Source organism: Hevea brasiliensis, chromosome 17 (assembly GCF_030052815.1).
Source record: "Hevea brasiliensis isolate MT/VB/25A 57/8 chromosome 17, ASM3005281v1, whole genome shotgun sequence".
Lineage (NCBI taxonomy): Eukaryota > Viridiplantae > Streptophyta > Magnoliopsida > Malpighiales > Euphorbiaceae > Hevea > Hevea brasiliensis.
The window spans coordinates 58,795,141-58,802,225 of record NC_079509.1 but is presented as its reverse complement, the minus strand read 5'-3'; positions in this window follow the sequence as shown (position 1 = coordinate 58,802,225).

The window sequence follows — 7,085 nt, the reverse complement described above, 5'->3', positions numbered from 1 at the left end:
GGAGCGGGAATGGTTCCTCCAATTATTTTAAGCATTAATTTAACTTCCATTTAATTGATATAATTTAAAAAGTATAATTATATATTTTTTTTTAATATAAAATTTATAATCCTATAACAATAATTTATCTCCTTTAAATATATTACTTAATAAAAAATTAAATTTAAAATATAATCTTTTAAAATAAAAAAATAAATAATTAATTTTATTAAAGTATAGATATTAAATAATAATTTTTCTAAAGAATGAATTGCAATGGAGTCATCGTTTCTTGCTTGTGATTCTAAATTAGAATAATATTTTACTCAAATTATAACCCAATGCAGGCATTTGCTTTTTCTTGTGGCATTTAAACCCAAATGGCAGGTATCTTTATAATAGATAGGGTTTGAACTGTTTATGTAATATCCCTAAAAATTCTAGAAGATTGATAAAAAAAAAAATAATAATTCAGACTTTTGAGAACTTTGTCAAAGTTTCACAATTTTTTAAAACTAGCAAGATACTTGATGAATTTTCAAATTTTATGGGGAAAAAATATAAAAATCAACTAGGCCATTGATTTAGTGGCTGAGTGAAATTCAATTTAAACAAAAAAAAAAAAAACGATCAAACCATTTTAATTCAAAATTCAGTTCAGCCTTTTTAACAAATTGATTCAATACTAAAAAATTTTAATTAAATTGAAATTGAACCACAATTTAATAGAAATGCTGTTTTTTGAGGTTTATATTTACAATTACATATTAAGGTTATCTTATTCTCAATTCCTCACCTAATTTGGCGCCATCAACTCCTGCTGTTCTCTTTTCTTCCCTTAAGACCTCGACTTCTCCTATAGTCTTGCTATCCTCTTAGTCATCTCCTCATCCTAACTCCTCTCCTCTGAATATGGTGTTGCATTTTCTTATCATCCTAATCTAAATATTCATAATCGATAGGAAAACCAGTGATATAGCCCTCCAAAATATATACTTAATCTATAAACTTTCGTTATTGGATAGCTCATAAGCTAACCGCATTAGCGGTTTAGCCATAAGTAGATTAATCAATTCAGTTCGATCATAAAGTAAATCGGTTAGTTTGGTTTAACTATAAGTAGATCAGCCAACTCGAGTCGACCATAGGTAGATCAGTTAGCTTAGCTCGGCCAGCTCGACTCGGTCATAAGTATATCGATAGCTTGGCTTGGCCACAAGTAAATAGACCATATTGATTCAACTATAAATAGATTGGCTTAGCTAAAAGTAGATTTACTAGCTTGACTTAGCCACAAATACATCAACTTAACCACATGTAGACAAATATTAGCTACTCGTAGTTCATATGAACAAAACAAAGCTCAAGCTAATTTAGACAAGTAATTCATCCAAACAGAGCTCACCCAAACAAGTAGCCCAGATAGTAGCTCATCCAAACACATCACCAAGGACAATGCCGATAATATGCATTTTAAATGAAAACATATCCCTCTGATTATGCTAGCTAATTATTATACAATTGATTTTCTATAACCAACTACCATTTGAAACCTTTATAAAATAATCACATCATAATAACAAGTTATATTATTCTCTCTTATCAATATGATATATTATTCTATTATATCAGCTTTAATTTAATCGTTATTGTAACGCCCTCACTTTAGATAGTTTCATACATTCTACTATTTCGATAACTTATATCTATTTGGACAGTCAGGATGTCTGGAACTATACTTATACTAGAGTGAGAAGTTATACATTAGTTGAATAAAGATCAAGTAAAGTTAAAGAAAAATAAAAGAAGCGAAGTGCAAATCGGTTAAATGAGCAGAAGGTCCCGGTGATGGGTGACCTTACGGGGAAGTAACTGAAAGTTCAGTTGCTACCCCACACTCATGAGGAACTCTATGGGACATTTATTTAGGACTTAATTGAAGGATTAATGACAATGAAAATGTTAAGAAAATGTAAGGAAACCAATGCCAATCGGTAAAGGCAATTATAACTTGATGAACTCAATGAAGGGCATTTTAGTCATTTCATTTGAAGAGTTGATTTTTAACCAAAATGTCAATTAAATTAAGTGAAATTAATGTGTTGAAATATGAAGAAATTTTGATGAAAATTCAAGTAGAAATAAATAAAGAAAAGAAAAGAAAAGGAATTGCCAATTTTAATTACATTTATAATGTAACCATGACATAAGCATGACCTAATAAAAAGCTACCATCAAATGAGAATTAGACAACTTCTCCCCATTTATTTTTAATTCAAAAAGTATTCTTTTTCAACCAACAATTATGTCGTCCAAACTTCTCTTTCAATTTCTTTCATTCTTTATTCTATTTCCACCATTGATACGCCAAATCTAAGCTTCCAAATACCTACCTTTCTTCACCAAATTTAGTGAAAACCTTGAGAAAAGTCCATAGCCAGCCTTGAAGTGAAGAAAACACACCAAATTTCCAAGTGAGAAATCTGGCTAGAAGTGGAATACAAGGGGGAAGTGGAGTTTGATTGAAGTGAAGGGTGATTGAAGGTTGTTTAAAGCCAAGGAGTAAGGTTAGTGCTGTGATTATCTCTTAATTTGGAAGTTCTGAACAATTTTTTGTTAGGGTTTGGTATATTTGGGGATTTTCTTATTTTTGCCCTAATTGTTGTGATTAATTATGTATTATGAACTTTGGATGAATGATTGTTGAGGATATGTTGATGAATTGATGGAAGTATGGATTGATTGTGGAGGTGTGTGTGAAATTTGGATTCTGGATAGCTTGAGTTCTATGAACTTAATTACCTATAACTTGAGTTATATAACTCAAAATGAAGTGAAATTTATACCAAATTAAAGACAAGACATAAATCTACAATACTTGTGTTTTGACCGAGACCAAAATCCCAAAGTAATTTGGTTGAAAATTTTGAGGAAGTAGGAAGTGTTAAAACTGGAATTTCCTAGAACTCCAGTAAATTGCATTGTGACGATAGTGTATAAAATAGGGCCTAAGTTTCTATGTAGAACTTCAAATGAGATGATTCAAAATGATATGGAAAGCTAAGACATAGACCTATAAATTTGATTTAGAGACCTTACTCAAATTCTAAACCTAACTCAACCAAATTGCTAGACCAAATTAGTCAAACAAACCTGACCAGAACCAAACCTGACCTGAAAATCCTGAGTTTCAGGATACTCGACCAGTTGTGGCAAAAATGTTGTAACTCAGCCTACAAAACTGAAAATACAGTGATTCAAAGCCAAAATCCTCATAAGACCTATAGCTACAATTTTTATGTTTTGACCATAACCCATAACCAAATGCAACTTAGGGAAATTGCTAGGAGAAGTCAGGAATTCCCAACCTGAAATTCCAGCACCTGGACAGATGTGCCATTTGACACCTGAATGGTAAATAGACCATAACTTTCACTAGAAAACTTCAATTGAAATGAGCCAAACTGATCTAAAAACTTAAGAAATAGACTACAACTTTGGTTTAGAAACCGTACTCAAATTTTGAGTGTAAGACCCTTAGATATTAATTCTAAGACAAACCTGAAATCCTGGAGTTACAAGATCTAGGAGTAAGGGTTAGCTAATTGGCTATAACTCATCTTACACAACTTCAAATTTAGAAATTCTTGAACTTGTGTAACCACGAGACACAGGGAAACAACTCATATGAAAACACTAAGCCAAATTGTCACACCTTATCTCTCTGTAAGGCATAACATGATCCCATATAATACCTAATGAACTACCGTACTTCACCTAAAGATAACTCATTAAGTACCCTACAAGGAATTTTAAAACAATTTTCTTATTTTTAATAAGTGGTGAGCATTTTCTAATAGGTATTTAAAACATTTAGTTAAAATTAAAAATTAGTTAATATTTTTAGCCCATTTTATTTTTTCGCAAAATTTATAAAAATTTTGACAGAGTTCCGTTTATATTTTGAGAAAACAGTTCTTCAAATACCTGTAAAAAGCACTTCTAAAAATGTTTTCTCAACAACTACTTCAATTTCACAATCAAACTCAATCCATTTCAACAACTCCATAATCATTTCAATCAATTTCTCAAGTTCAAAATTCAATAATCCTCAAAAATACTAGCAATACATTTCATTCAAATTAAATAAAATAGTTTCACTCAAATTTCATTAGAGACAAAATAATTTATATAACTCCTTACAAAATTTACATCAAAAGAAATACAAATTAAATTTTATTACAAACTTCATACAAATTTTGTACAAGCTGCTCAAGACCCATTTACATATCCATACATTTATATGCAATACATACATCAAAAGAAATATCTACAATTAGGGTATAAATTATATCCGATGACTTCAAGCTAATAGCTTCTCACACCTCAGCAGCTCAGTCTGCTGCTCCTCTAGTCTCTAAATCTGCAACGGCAATAAAAGCTATCGCTGAGTACTAAGACTCAGTGGTGCACAATATACTAAAATAATCTTTATGCAAAATATAAATCACATTTATTCAAAAATTTGACTAAACATGAGCATTAAACACAAAATATGAATTATGAGATTTTAATGCAAACCAAGTTCATTTCAAAGTATCAAAACACATTTCATAAAACCCACAGTTAGATCATGCCACTCGAAATAAATAGAATCTCAATAGCCAGAGGCTAAAGAGAAATCACATCACAAGGCTAGCTAGCTCAAATATATGGATATCCATTCACATCCTCTTCTAGTGGCACACCTCAACACTTCTCCAGAGAAGGAATCAAAATTCGAAACTAATTACCCCCACTAGTCGTGCTAGTGAGGTGTTCAAATATATGGTCATGACACTGTGGTTTCAAAACTTATCTTAACAATTTGCTAAACATTATCATTTCAAATATACATAATAAATTTCAACACTTTAAATCAAATATCATACGAATGCCATAATCCAATATTTCACATTATTCAAAACAGTATGCAAAAGATGATTATAAAAAGTACACGTTGTGCACAAACCTCAAACGAGTCGTCTGTTGGCCTTGACTCGACTCCTTGGGTTCTGTCCCGGTATTCTTTTCCATTAAAACACACAATTTCACAGTGTTTCAGTACCATAACTTAGCATAAATCTAAAAATAAATTCAACTTCACTTTTACCTAGCTCTAACGTTTTAAATTCGACTTTCTTGAAATTTTGTGCTTTCGGGTTACTATTCATTACACTATTTAAGTCAAATTGTTGACTTTCTAAGACTTAATAGGTATGGGAACTCCAATTTCACCCACATACCACATTTTGGTCACCAAACTTGTTGGTTTTGGTCATTTTCTCAAAACTTAGGTCTTTTAGGCAAAATTGCCAAATTTTTAGTTTTGGTGTCCCTAGTTTTACTGTTTCATTGGTCAGTTTACTGTTGGAATTTGGCAAAACTTTCTTCATAGAAAATGTTTCCTATTGTCTTAAGTTTATTCTCATTTTTGAATCACCCCAATTGGAGTTTTGTAGCTCAAATTATAGCCAAAATACAGTTACTGTTCATGCTGCAGAATTTGGTTCTATAGATTTATTGATCCAACTTCGTTCAGCAATTTGATCAAGTTAAGTCCATAATTTGGTCTAATTTTCTTCATATGAAATGTTCTACTATGTTTTAGATTTCCATCGGTTTAAGAAACACCTAAATCAGAGTTTTCTAGAGAGAGTTATAGCCATTGAAACTTTACTGTTCATATGGCAAATCTGTAGTTCTGCAGGTTCAGGTCACAAAATTTGCTCAGTAATTTGATTAGGTTAATGGCATAATTTGGGTTGGTGTTCTTCATGAAAGTTTTAGGTCTATATTCCATCTAACCACTGGTAAAATTTCAGGTCATTTTGACCTGACTAGCTCGAGTTATGACTAAATGAACAAACACTGTTCATTCGGTCAGTTTGTGCAGAGGCAGACTGTGATTTCTCAACTTTGGTCAATTTGTTCACTGGGTTTTAGTCACTTTTTGGGCATGCTTCCTAAATGAAAATTGTGTCATTTAGTGCCTATTTTCATTCCCAATTGGTCTCATACCAATTGGACTTGTAAAATTCCATTTTTGGTCCCTCAAAGTTGACTTTTAGTCATGGTGCATACCCAATCCGAATTTGGCTTTGATTCAAACACTTCTAACACACTTAATTAGGTCACAAATGGCCATTTCTTTCCTTACACTATGTCAAAGACATCATTTAGCACTTCTTTATATTTTTAGTCTCTAAACCCTAATGTTCAAAACCCTAATTCACCAACCTCATGCATTTAACTACCTTCAAAGCTTTTAATCCTAACCATTCAACTAACTAAAGTTTCTAAACCCATTCAAACCATTCAAATCATGTAAATCATCCTCATAACCAAGCTGGCCGAAAATCAGTTTAGTCCCTCAACCAATTTTCTTTTCATTTAAGCATATTTCCAAGTATAACTTAACTACTTAAACATAGATTTAAAGAGAAAATGAAGAAGAACACTAACCTTAATTCTTTTATTTACAATCCACCAATTCTTTCACTTTCTTCTTTCTTCTTCTCCCTCAATCTTCTTTTCTAGTGTAGATTGGAAGCTTTTTAGGGTTTAGAGTTTATTTTGAAAGGCTAAAATCAAGTTATGGAAGCTTGATGCATTCATCAATGGTGGTTGCACATGGTGGTGAGGGAGAAAGAGATATGGGACGTCCAAGAAGAAGAAGAAATGAGATGATTTTAATTTTTCTTTTCTTTTCTTTGTTTTTAGTCTTATGAAAGACCAAAAATCCAAATAAGTAAATAACTTAATTTTATTCTTTATGGCATCATGCATGAGGTCATGTATGATGTCATCGCCTTTTGACTTTTCCATGTTCTCTTTTCTTTTTTTTTTCTATTTATTTTTCTATTAGTTCTTTAATTTAATTTTCAATCCCGAAGTTTTATTTTCTCCGATTTTATTTGACAGTTAGGTCAGGAGTCAGCTCTCGAGGTCAATTAACCAAATTGCCCCTCGCCGGTTCATCCCGGTTTGCAATTAATTCCATATTTCTTCTGGCTCCCTGACCTAATTATTTGATTGGCTTAACAGTTCTTTTTCGTGATTTTCTC